This window comes from Panthera tigris, chromosome A2 (assembly GCF_018350195.1).
Source record: "Panthera tigris isolate Pti1 chromosome A2, P.tigris_Pti1_mat1.1, whole genome shotgun sequence".
In the NCBI taxonomy this organism is placed as follows: domain Eukaryota; kingdom Metazoa; phylum Chordata; class Mammalia; order Carnivora; family Felidae; genus Panthera; species Panthera tigris.
The window spans coordinates 69,802,178-69,814,408 of NC_056661.1; the positions used below are offsets into that span (position 1 = coordinate 69,802,178).

General features: G+C 34.2%; 1 protein-coding gene across 9 annotated transcripts in view; it reads right to left on the minus strand.

Moving 5' to 3' along the window:
* BLVRA (biliverdin reductase A) overlaps positions 1 to 12,231 on the minus strand; it is a 49,340-nt gene that overhangs the window by 6,952 nt on the left and 30,157 nt on the right. The window lies entirely within an intron of this gene.

Sequence of the window (12,231 nt, forward strand, 5' to 3'; positions counted from 1 at the left end):
CAATAGTTCTTTATTTTCAACTAATCCCACATGACTATTTTTTTTTAAATATATATTCCTTCCATATCACCAACCTCTCTAGGTACACAAAACAAAACAAAACTCAGGAAAAACTTAAAGTATAAGAAAGCTCTTTTGTTCAAATATGTTTTGTTCAGTATTTCCCTTTTATTTTTATTTATTTATTTTTATATCTCTCTGGCTTATTTACTACTTGTTACAAGTTTGTGCCCTTAAACATTATGAATCTTACCCCTCACACATCCTATTCCCTGGTGGTAATCACCATTTCACTGGCTATTTTTTTTTTATAGGTTTGACTTTCTAGATTCCACAAATTAGTGATAATCATATAGTACTTGTCTTTCTCTGACTTATCGCACTTAGCATAATGTGCTCAAGGTTTATCCGTGTTGTTGCAAATGGCAGGATATCCTCTTTTCCCACTGCTGAATAATATTCCAGTTTATATATGTACCACATCTTTTTTTTTTTTTTTTTTAACATTCATCTGTTGATGGGCATTTGGGTTGCTTCCATGTCTTGGTTATTGTGAATAATGCTACAATGAACATGGGTGTGCAGTTATCCCTTCGATGCACTGATTTCAATTCCTTCAGATATATACCCAGGAGTGGGTTTCTGGATCATCTGACAGTTCTGTTTTTAATCTTTTGAAGACCCGTCATACTGTTTTCCATTTTGGATATGCCAGTTTACATTCCAACCAAGAGTACATCAGAGTTCCTTTTTCCCCACATCCTTATCAACATTTGTTACCTCATTGTTTGAAAATAGCTACCATAATAGATGTGAGGTGATACCTCATTGTGGTTTTGGTATGCCTGATGATTAGTGACCGTGAACTCCTCTTCATACATCTGTTGACATACCTGTTTGTATATCTTCTTTGGAAATGTGTCTCTTAAATTCCTCTGCCAATTTTCTAATTGGATTGTTTGCTTTTCCCCTATTAGCTGTGTGAGTTCTTTGTATTTTAGATATTAACCCCTTATGACATATATAGTTTGCAAATATTTTTTCCCATTCTATAGGTTGCCATTTCAGTTTACTGAATATTTCCTTTACTGTGTAGAAGCTCTTTAGTTTGATGTGTTTATGTTTATTTTAGCTTTCTTTGCCTGTGAAGTTGGTGTCTTATCCAAGCTAACACTGCTAAAAACAAAGTCAAGGATTTTCCCCCTATGTTTTCTTTTAGGAGTTTTAGTGTCAGGTAAGTCTCTTTTTCTTATGATTTCATATGTCTCTGACACATTTCAAGACAATTTCTGTGACTGATGTAAGACAGGAGTCCAGTTTCATTCTTTTACATGTGCATATCCAGTTTTCCTAACACCACTGATTGAAGAGACTACCATTTTCCCACTGTATGTTCTTGGTGCCCTTGTCAAATATTAGTTAACCACGTATGCATGGGTTTATGTTTGAGCTCTCTATACTGTTCCACTGGTCTATGTGCCTGATTTTATGCCAGTGCCACACTGTTTTGATTCCTATACCTTTGTATCATAAATTGTAATTTAGGAAGTGTGATGCTTCCAGATTTATTCTTCATTCTCAAGATTGTTTTTGGTATTTAGGGTCTCTTATGGTTCCACACAAATTTCAGAATGGTTTTACTATTTCTATAAAAATAATGCCATTGGAATTTTGCTAGGGATTGCACTGGATCTATAAATTGTTTTACAAAGTATGAACTTTAAAAATATCTATCCTTCCAATCCAAGAACATGAGGTACCTTTCCAATTAGTTGTGTCTTCTTCAATCTGTTTTTAAAAATTTTTTATTTAAATTTCAGTTAGTTAACATACAGTGTATTGTTAGTTTCATTATACTGTATGTTTCAGGTGTACAATTTAGTAATTCAACACTTAACATATAACACATGGTGCTCAATTACAAGTACACTCCTTAATCCTCAATACCTATTTAACCCATTCCCACCCCCCCCCCACTTCTCCTCTGGTAACCATGTGTTTGTTCTCTATAGCTAAAAGTGTGTGTTTGGTTTACCTCTCTTTCTCTTTTGTTCCCCTATGATCATTTGTTTTGTTTCTTAAATTCCACATATGAATGGAATTATATGGTATTTGTCTTTTTCTGACTGACTTATTTCGCTTAGCATAAACCTCTCTAGCTCCATCCACGTCCTTTTTTTGCAAGATTTCATTCTTTTTTATGGCTGAGTAATATTCCATTGTATATAAATATACCACATTTTCTTTATTCATTCATCTGTCAAAGAACCTTTGGGTCGTTTCCATAATTTGGGTATTGTAGATGCTGCTGCTATAAACATTCAGGGTACATGTACCCCTTTGAATTTGTATTTTTGTATTCTTGGGGTAAATATCTATTAGTGCAATTGCTGGATCTTCATTAATCCCTTTCATCAATGTCTTACAGTTTTCAGTGTACATGTCTTTCACCTCCTTGGTTAAATTTATTCCTAAGTATTTTATTGTTTTTAATGGTACTACAAATGGGATTGCTTTCTTATTTCTCTTTCAGATAATTTGTTAGTATATAGAAACACAAATGATTTCTGCATGCTAATTTTGTATCTGCAACTTTACTTGCTTATTTTATTAGTTCAAACAGTTTTTTGGTGGAGTCTTTAGGGTATTCTGCATATAAGAGCATGTCATCTGCAGAGACAATTTTACTTTTTCTTTCTAATTTGGATGCCTTTTATTTCTCTTTCTTGCCTAATTGCTCTATGACTTCCAGTACTACGTTAAACAGAACACAGTGATAAGAGTGGGCATCCTTGTCTTGTTCCTGATCTTGGAGGAAAAGCTTTCAGTGTTTCACCACGAAGTATGAGGTTAGCTGTGGGCTTTTCAATATATTATTATACTGAGAAACATCCCATCTAAACCTAATTTGTTCAGATTTTTTTTTTTTTATCACAAAAGAACTGCCAAATGCTTTTTCTGCACCTATGGAGATGATGATATATTTATCCTTCATTATGTTAATGATTTACATACGCTGAATGATGCTTGCATCCCAGGGAGGAACATCATTAAATCCTCGTGTATGATCCTGTTAATGTGTTCTAGAATTTGGCACTAGTATTTTGGTGAAGATTCTGCATCTATGTCCATTATGGATATTGACCTGTAATTTTCTTTTCTCTTAATGTTCTTGTCTTGGATCATGGTATGTTGGTAATGCTGGCCTCATAAAAGGAGTTCGAAAGTGTTCTTTCCTCTTCAATTTTCTGTAAGAGTTTGAGAAGGATTGGTAACAATTCTTTACATGTTTGGTAGAATTCACCTGTGAAGCCATCTCATCCTGGACATTTATATGTTGGGATTTATTATTATTTATTATTGTCATCATCATCATCTAATCCCTTCCTCATTGTTGGTCTGTTCCATTTTTCTATTACTTCATGATTAAATCTTGGTAAATTACATTTCTATGCATCTATCCATTTCTTCTAAGTTATCTAATTTTTTGGCATAAAATTGTTCATAGTAGTCTTATGATCCTTTGTATTTCTGCGGTATCAGTTATACTGTTTCCTCCCTCACTTATTCCAGTCATTTTTTTTTTCCTGGTAAGTGCAGCTAAAGGTTTGTCAATTTTGTATTTCTATTCAAAAAACCAACTCAGTTTCATTTATCTTTTCCATCATCTTTCTAGTCTCTATTTCATTTATTTCTGCTCTAATCTTTATTATTTTCTTCTGCTTTGTTCATTTTCTACTTCCTTGAAATGTAAAATTAGGTTGTTTGAGATCTTTCTCTTTTCTTAATATAAGTATTTACCGCTATAAATCTTCCTCTTAGAAATGTTTTTGCTAGATGCAATAATTTTTGGTATGTTTGTTTCCATTTTCGTTCATCTCAAGATTTTTTTTAAATTTCCCTTTCGATTTCTTCTTTTGACCCACTGTTTTTTCAGAAGTGTGTGGTTTACATATTTATGAATTTTCCAGCTTTCCTATTATTCACTTTTATACCATATCATGTGGTCAAATACTTGATAAGATTTCACTCTTATTAAATTTGTTAACAGTTGTTTGTGGCCTAACATATGATCTATCCTGAAGAATGTTCCATGTTCCATTCTTGAGAAGAATGTATATTCTGTTGTTGGTGGTTGAAATGCTCTGTACTCTGTACATGTCTATTGGGTCCATTTGGTCTAAGTGTAATTCAAATCCATTATTTCCATATTATATTTCTATGTGGATGATTTATCCATTGTTGAAAGCAAGGTATTGAAATCCTCTATTATTGCATTGCTATCTACTTTTGTCTTCAGATCTATAAACTATTTAATGTATCTAGGTGTTCCAATACTGGATGTCTATATATATATTTCTTAATGTTTATGTTTATTTTTGAGACAGAGAAAGACACAGCATGAGCTGGGGAGGGGCAGAGAGAGAGGGAGACACAGAGTACAAAGCAGGCTCCAGGCTCTGAGCTGTGAGCACAGAGCCTGACACAGGGCTCAAACTCATCAAGTGCAAGATCATGACCTGACCCAACATCTGAAGCTCAACCAACTGAGCCACCCAGGTGCCCCTATTGGATGCCTAAAAATTTACTATTGTTACAACCTCTCAGTGAATTGATCCCTTTATCTTATCTCTTGCTGCAGCTTTTCACTTAAAGTCTATTTTGTCTAATATCAGTATAGCTACTCCAGCTTCTTTTGGTTTCTATTTGCATAGAATATTTTTCCATCCTTTTAGTTTTGGTCTATGAGTGTTCTTATAGGCACCATATACTTGGATCTTTTTTTTTTTTTTTTTGTAATTCATTGAGCCACCCTATGTCTTTTAGTGGAGAATGTAAGTCATTTACATCATTGATAGGTAACACTTTTGTCTTTTAACCTATGTGCTAGAGGTCACTATTGCAATATGCAGAAAATTAACTATATATTTATATATTTACCTTTAACAGTGAATTTTATACTTCCATATATTTTCATGTTATTAATTCACATCCTTTCAGCTTGAAGAACTCCCTTTAGCATTTCTTATAAGGCAGATCTAATGATGATAAATTACCCCAGCTTTTATTTGCTTGGGAAAGACTTTATCTCTCCTTCATTTCTAAAGTTTGTGATTGACAGTTCTGAAGTATTCTTGGTTGATTGTGTTTTTCTTTGAGCACATGGAAGGCCTGCTGGGCCTTCTGCTGAGAAGTCTGCTGACAGCTGTATCAGGATTCCCTTGTATGTGGTGAGTCTTTTTTCTCTTGCTGCTTTTAGAATTCTTTGATTTTTTTGAGAGCTTGACTACAATGTGATCTCTTTGGATTAAATCATTTTGGGGACACTTGAGCTTCATGTTCCTGGATGACTGTATCTCTCCCTAGTTTTGGAAAGTTTTTAGCCATTATTTCTTCAAATAAGTTTTCCCTGTCTTTTGCTCTCCTTTCTCCTTCTGGGACTCCCATAATGTGAATATTGTTTCAATTGACGTTGTCCCATAATTCACATACACTTTCTTTGCTCTTTTTCAATTTAATTTCTTTTTTCCCACTGATTGGATAATATCAAGAGACCTGTCTTCACATGCATAGATTCTTTCTTCTACCTGATTGAGCCTGTTGTTGAAGCTCTCTACTGAATTTTTCATTTCATTCACTTATATGCTTAAGCTCCAAAATGTATGTATTTATGTCTTATGATTTCTCATTTTGTTCATACATTGTTTTCCTGAGTTTGTTTATTGTTCTCTTGAATCATGCTGAGCTTCCTTCAAGTAATTATTTAGAATTTTCAGGTAACTTGTAGATTTCCACTTCTTTTGTGTCAGTTATTAGAAAATTATTGTGTTCCTGATAATGTCATGCTTGTTTTTTTCCTATTTCTGATGGCTTTTGCATTGATGTCTGTGTATTTGAAGCAGTCACCTCAATATCTTTCAGCAATGTTTTGCAGTTTGTCATATATAGTTTTTATTATCATGAGGTAGTTTCCTTCTATTTATTGTTAGTTTGTTGAATGTTTTTATCATTAAAGGGCGCCGAATTTGGTCAAATGCATTTTTCTGCAACAACTGAGGTGATCATGTGGGTTTTGTCCTTCATTCTTTTAATGTGGTATATCACATTCTTTGTTTTCATATGTTGACCCAATTCTTGCATCCCAGGAATAAATCCCACTTGGTCCTGCTGAATCTAGGCTGCTAACATTCTGATGAGAATTTCTGCATCTGCAGAAACCAGATATACTGGTCTTTACTTTTCTTGTAGTTAACTTTGTCTGGCTTTGGTATCAGGCAATGCTGGCCTCATATAAGTCTGAAAGTGTTCTTTCCTCTTTAATTTTTTGGAAAGTTTTGAGTAGAATTGTTGTTACTTCTATAAATGTTTGGTAGTATTTTCCAGTGAAGCCATCTGATCCTGGGCTTTTCTAGTTAGGAAGTTACTGTTTCAGTCTTCTTACTAGTTATAGGTATGTACAGAATTTATGATTCAGTTGGTATTTTGTCTGTTTTTAGGAACTTATCCACTTACTCTATGTTATCCAGTTGTTGGAGTATACTTGTTCATAGTAGTCTCCTGTAATACATTTATTTCTGTGGCATGTCATAATGTCTCCTTTACACTTCTGAGTTTATTTGAATCTTTTTTTCCTAGTTAATCTAGCTAAGAGTTTGTCAATTTTTTAAATCTTTTCAAAAATCAATTGCTTTAGTTTCTTTGAAATTTTCTATTGTTTTTCTATTTATTTATTTATTTATTTCTATTCTAATCTTTATTTATTTATTTATTTATTTATTTATTTATTTATTTATTTATTTATTTATTTATTTCTATTCTAATCTTTATTATTTTCCTTTTTTTCTGCTAACTTTTGATTTAGTTCAGTCTTCTAGTTCCTTGAGGTGTAAAGTTAGGTTGTTGACTTGAGATCTTCCTTCTTGTTTAATGTGTTTACCACCATAAATGTTCTTCTTTGTACTGTTTTTACTATATCCCACATATTTTGGTATGCTGCATTTTCACTTTCATTTTCTCAAGATATTTCTAATCACTCTTGTGATTTTTCCCTTCACCCATTGGCTAACTAACAGTATACTGTTTAATTTTCATGTATTTGTGGATTTTCCAGTTTTTCTTCTGCTGTTGATTTCTAGTTTCATTCCACTGTGTTCTGAAAAGACACTTAGCATGATTTCAATCTTTTTAAATTTGTTAAGACTTATTGTGGCCTACATACAGTCTATCCTGGAGAACGATCTATGTGTGCTTGAGAAGAATGTGTATTCTGCTATTATTGGATGAAGTATTCTCTATATGTCTGTTCAGTTGGTGTTGTCCAAGTCCTCTGTTTCATATATTGACCTTCTGGCTGGTTTTCCTATCCATTACTCAAAGTGGAGTACTGAAGTCTCCTATTATTGTGTCCCTTCAACAATGTTTGCTTCATTCATTTGGGAGCTCTAATGTTAGGTGAACTGACCCTTTTATCATTATATAACGTCCTTCTTCATCTCTTATGACACTTTTTGATTTAAAGCCTATTTTGTTTGATAAATTTATGTCTTCTTGCTCTTTTGGTTACTATTCACATGGAATATCTTTTTCCATCCTTTTAGTGCATATGTGTCTTTAGATCTGAAGTCTCTTGTAGACAGTATACAGTTGGACCTTGTTTTTGTTTTGTTTTAATCCACTGAGCCAATCTAAGTCTTTTGATTAGGGAGTTTAACCATTTACATTTGAAGTAATCACTGACAGAAAAAAAAACTTCTACTGCCATTTTGTTAACTGTTGTCTATAAATTCTTGCAGTATTTTGTCCTTCTTTTCCTCTCTTACTGCCTTCTTTTGTGTTTTGTTGATTTTTTTTTTTTGGTGACATGTTTTGATTCCTTTCTCATTTCCTTTTGCACATCTCATGTGGTTACTGTGGGGATTAAATAAAACTTCTAATTATAGTAATCTACCTTAAACTAATAAAAACTTCAACTGTATACAAAAACTTTATTCCTTTACATTTCCAACCTCCCACTTTATTTTACTCATATCACAAATTATATCTATTTATATTGTATATCCATTAACATAGATTTATAGTTATTTCTTATGCTCTGTCTTTCCAATTTCATACTAGAATTAAAAATGATTGGGGTGCCTGGGTAGCTGAGTCAGTTAAATGTCCAACTTCGGCCCAGGTCATAATCTCATGGTCCATGAGTTTGAGCTGCACACAGGCTCTGTGCTGACTGCTCACAGTCTGGAACCTGCTTCGGATTCTGTGTCTCCCTCTCTCTCTGCCCCTCCCCTGCTCATGCTCTTGCTCTCTCAAAAATAAACATTAAAAAAATTGTTTGATGATTTATGAACCAACAAAATACTACAAGATTCTATATTTCTTTTTATGTTTCCCTTTACCAGAGTACTTTTTATTTTCATATGATTAATTGCTGTTTAAAATCCTTTTGCTTCAGTTTAAATGACTCCCTTTAGCATTTTTTGTAGAATAAGTCTAGTAGTGATTAATTCCCTCAGTTGTTGTTTTTCCAGGAAAGTCTTAATTTCACCTTCATTTCTGAAGAACAGTTTTGATGAATATAGTATTCTTGGTTGGCAGTTGTATTTCTTTCAACAAATTGAATATATCATCCAACTCCCTCTGGCCTACAAGGTTGGTGAGAATTCTGCTGATAAGCTTATTAGGAGCTCCTTGAGAAGTCACTTTTCTCTTGCCTTTTTCAAGATTCTGCCTTTATGGTCTTTACAGTGTGATTATGTGTCTTGGTGTGGATCTCTGGAATTACTCTAGTTGGAGTTCATTAAGTGTCTTCAATTTGTATTCCATTTCCTTCCTCAAATTTGGGAAGTGTTCAGCCATGATTATTCCACATAAGCTCACTGCTCCCTCTGGGACTTGTATAATACATATATTGATCTGTTTGATGGTGTACCATAAATCCCTTAAGCTTTCTTCACTTTTCTTCATTCTTTTTCTTTTTGCCCCTTTGACTCAAATTTCAAATGACCCATCTTCAAATGTACCAATTCTTTCACTTGATCAAGTTTGCTGTTGAACCCTTGCACATTTTTCAATTCAGTCATTTTATTCTTCATCTCTAGAATTTTTTTGTTTTTTATAGTTTACAGCTCTTTGTTGATATATTCATTTTGTTCATGCACTGTTTTCCTGATTTTATTCACTTGTCTGTGTCCTCTTTTAGCTATCTTTTAGAGTTACTTTGAATTCTTTATCAGATAATTCATAGTTCTCTATTTCTTTAGGATTAGTTTCTGGAGATTCATTTTGTTCCTTTAAGAGGCCAATTTTTCCTTGTTTCTTTTTATGCCTTGTGATCACTTGTTGAGATCTGAATATTTGGAAAAACAGCCACTTCTCCCAGTCTTTACAGACTGACTTTTTGTAAGGAAAGACCTTCTCCAGGCAGGCTAGCAATTCAACGAGCCTCTCAAATCCTTCCTGGGGATGTATCTTCTCTGGGATTATGTGTATAATTTCCAAGTGAAAGAGGTTTGCCCCTGTTCTCAAAAACCTAATATCTTGCTCACCCTGGTTTCTTTATGCAGTACTGCAGTCTCTCTGTTGCTATAACAAATCACAGAGTTTGCCTTGTTCTTGGCAGCCTCTAATCTCGCATCTAAAGTACACTACTGCTTCCTTCAGCACCCCAAGTCAAGAGAGATAGAAACCAGTCTCTCAAGCAGCCCTTGCAAAACCAGAACACTAGATGCAGGTTCCACTCATCTTTCTTCCCCCAAGGGAGAAGCTAAGACTTGGGAGTTTTGTCCTGATCACACCCTGTTCTGCCAGGGTGAAGGTGAGCAAATGCAATGAACCTTGTTACCGGCTTCAACGCAGCTCTTCTTGGCTTTGTGTATGCCTGGGTGACTACAACCATTTAAATTGTTTCTGGAATTCTCACAAAGGCAATATGGTCTATATATTGCTCTTAAGTCAGTGTCTCCACGGCAGAATGAGGTCCTAGTGCTTCCTATTCCACCATCTTGCTGACATTATTCCCAAATTATCCTTAACTTTTGCCATACAAACTGATATTGCATTTAGGTATTCCAAGTTGAATAAAATTATTACTTCCCTGGGCTACAATGTAAATGTTATAGTTACATTTTCAACTCATTTTCAGCAGATTAATCTTACCTAGTTGTGAACATATGGCAATGTGGGCTCCTCAAAAGCAAGGGTCATCTTTTTATTATCTCTATTGTTAATAAGTACGGTATCTCATACATAATAACTATTGTGTAAAAACTGCTTAATAAACGCTCTGAGTTATAAATACTTGCCTAGAGAAAAAAATGTCAGTTTCATTGCTAAGAACCTTTTTCTTTTTAAAAGCCATTAATGATCTAAACATATCCACCCAGATTGTGCTTGCTAATGGAGATAATACCAAGGCTCTAATATAACACTTATCCTTAGTTTTTAAAAAACTAAGCTTATTATTTTTAATTAACTAAAGTCCATATTTTGTTCAGATTTCCTTAGTTTACACCTAATGTGCTTTTTCTGTTTCCAGATACCACATCACATTTAGTTATCATATCTCCTTAGGCTCCTCTTGGGTTAGAAAGTTTCTTAAACTTCCTTTGTTTTTTAATGACTTTGACAGTTCTGAAGAGTATTGGCCAGGAATTTTGTAGAATGCCCCTCAACTGGGATTTTTCTGATGTTATTCTCATGATCACACTGGGGTTATGGATAGGGGAGGAAAACTACAGAGGTAATGAACCATTCTCATCATATCATGTCAAGAATACATCCTGTTATCATAACTTACCACTGCTGATGTTACTTTTGATCAACTAGCTAAGGTAGTGTTTGGTTTCTCTAGTGTAAAGTGTACTCTTTTCCCCTCCTTTCTATATTTACACTTTGGAAGGAAGTCACTATGTGCAGGATATTACCTTTCTGAGAAAATTTAGCCTGTTATTTTGTAGCATGTTCCACATTCTAGTTTGCTTGATTTTTTACAGTGCCATTTAATTTGCTCCTTTATCCTTGCATGTCCTGTAAGTCTCAATTATATGATTGACACTGTGTACATCACATCAGATGGTATGTATCATCAGACTGACCCATATCAGCAATCATTCGGTTAGGATGAAAACAACAGAGCTCTTCATTGTAAAGGCACATTTTTTTTTTTTCTTTCCTTTGCAGTTAGCAAGAAATCTATGGTGTATGCTTTGGTGTCTTGTTCTTTGTCCATGGATATCTGTGCTATAAGAAAATAATATACAAAGGTGATGGCCTCAAAGCTCCTCTTACTCACAGCAGTAATTCTCTATCTCCTCATTCAAACACCTCCTGAAGGTCTACTCAGTTCTAGGCACTGCTTAGCTGCTGTGGCGATGGGCTCTGTCCTTCAGCAGCACATCCCAGTGCTACAGAGTGCTACAAGAGTTTCAATAAAGTCTGACCAGTCTACACTGGTGATAAGCACAAGGTGCTTTCTTTGGTGATTTTCATGCAATTGTTCATGATACTTTGCTCATATATTAAAGCTTTTCAATAGCAAATGTTGAAACAAAGAGTTTTTAATTTAAACTTCATGTAACTAGGTCCCTTAATCATTAAACATTATAGTTAATTCTTGTTGCCTCCATAGAGGGACTTGTGCAGGTAATGTAAAAACAAAAATCTCTGGAAGGCAGTATGGCTTAGAGGAATGAATGTAGACTTCAGAGCTGGAAAAGACTGAATTCAAATCTCTATCTTCCAATTAGTAGTCCTGTTACTAGCTTTGTGATCTGGCACAAATTACTTAACTTCTCTGAGCCATGGATTCCTATACATAATCTCCTATACATAAGAGAAAATACCTACCTCCAAGGGTTTCTAGAATTAAACAAAATAATATATGAAACACGTAGTAGAGTTCCCAAGTTCCTAACATGTAGGAGATATTTGATAAATACTCCTCTTGAGAAACAACACAAACTAGAAAAGTATGCACATAATTGCAAATGACATATCAGATAAAGGGTTAGTATCCAAAATCTGTAAGAACTTATCAAACTCCACACCCAAAAAGTGAATAATCCAGTGAAGAAATGGGCAAAAGACATGAATAGACACTTCTCCAAAGAAGACATCCAGATGGCTAAGAGACACATGAAAAGATGCTCAACATCACTCATCATCAGGGAAATACAAATCAAAACCACAATGAGATACCACCTCACGCCTGTCAGAATGGCTAAAATTAACAAC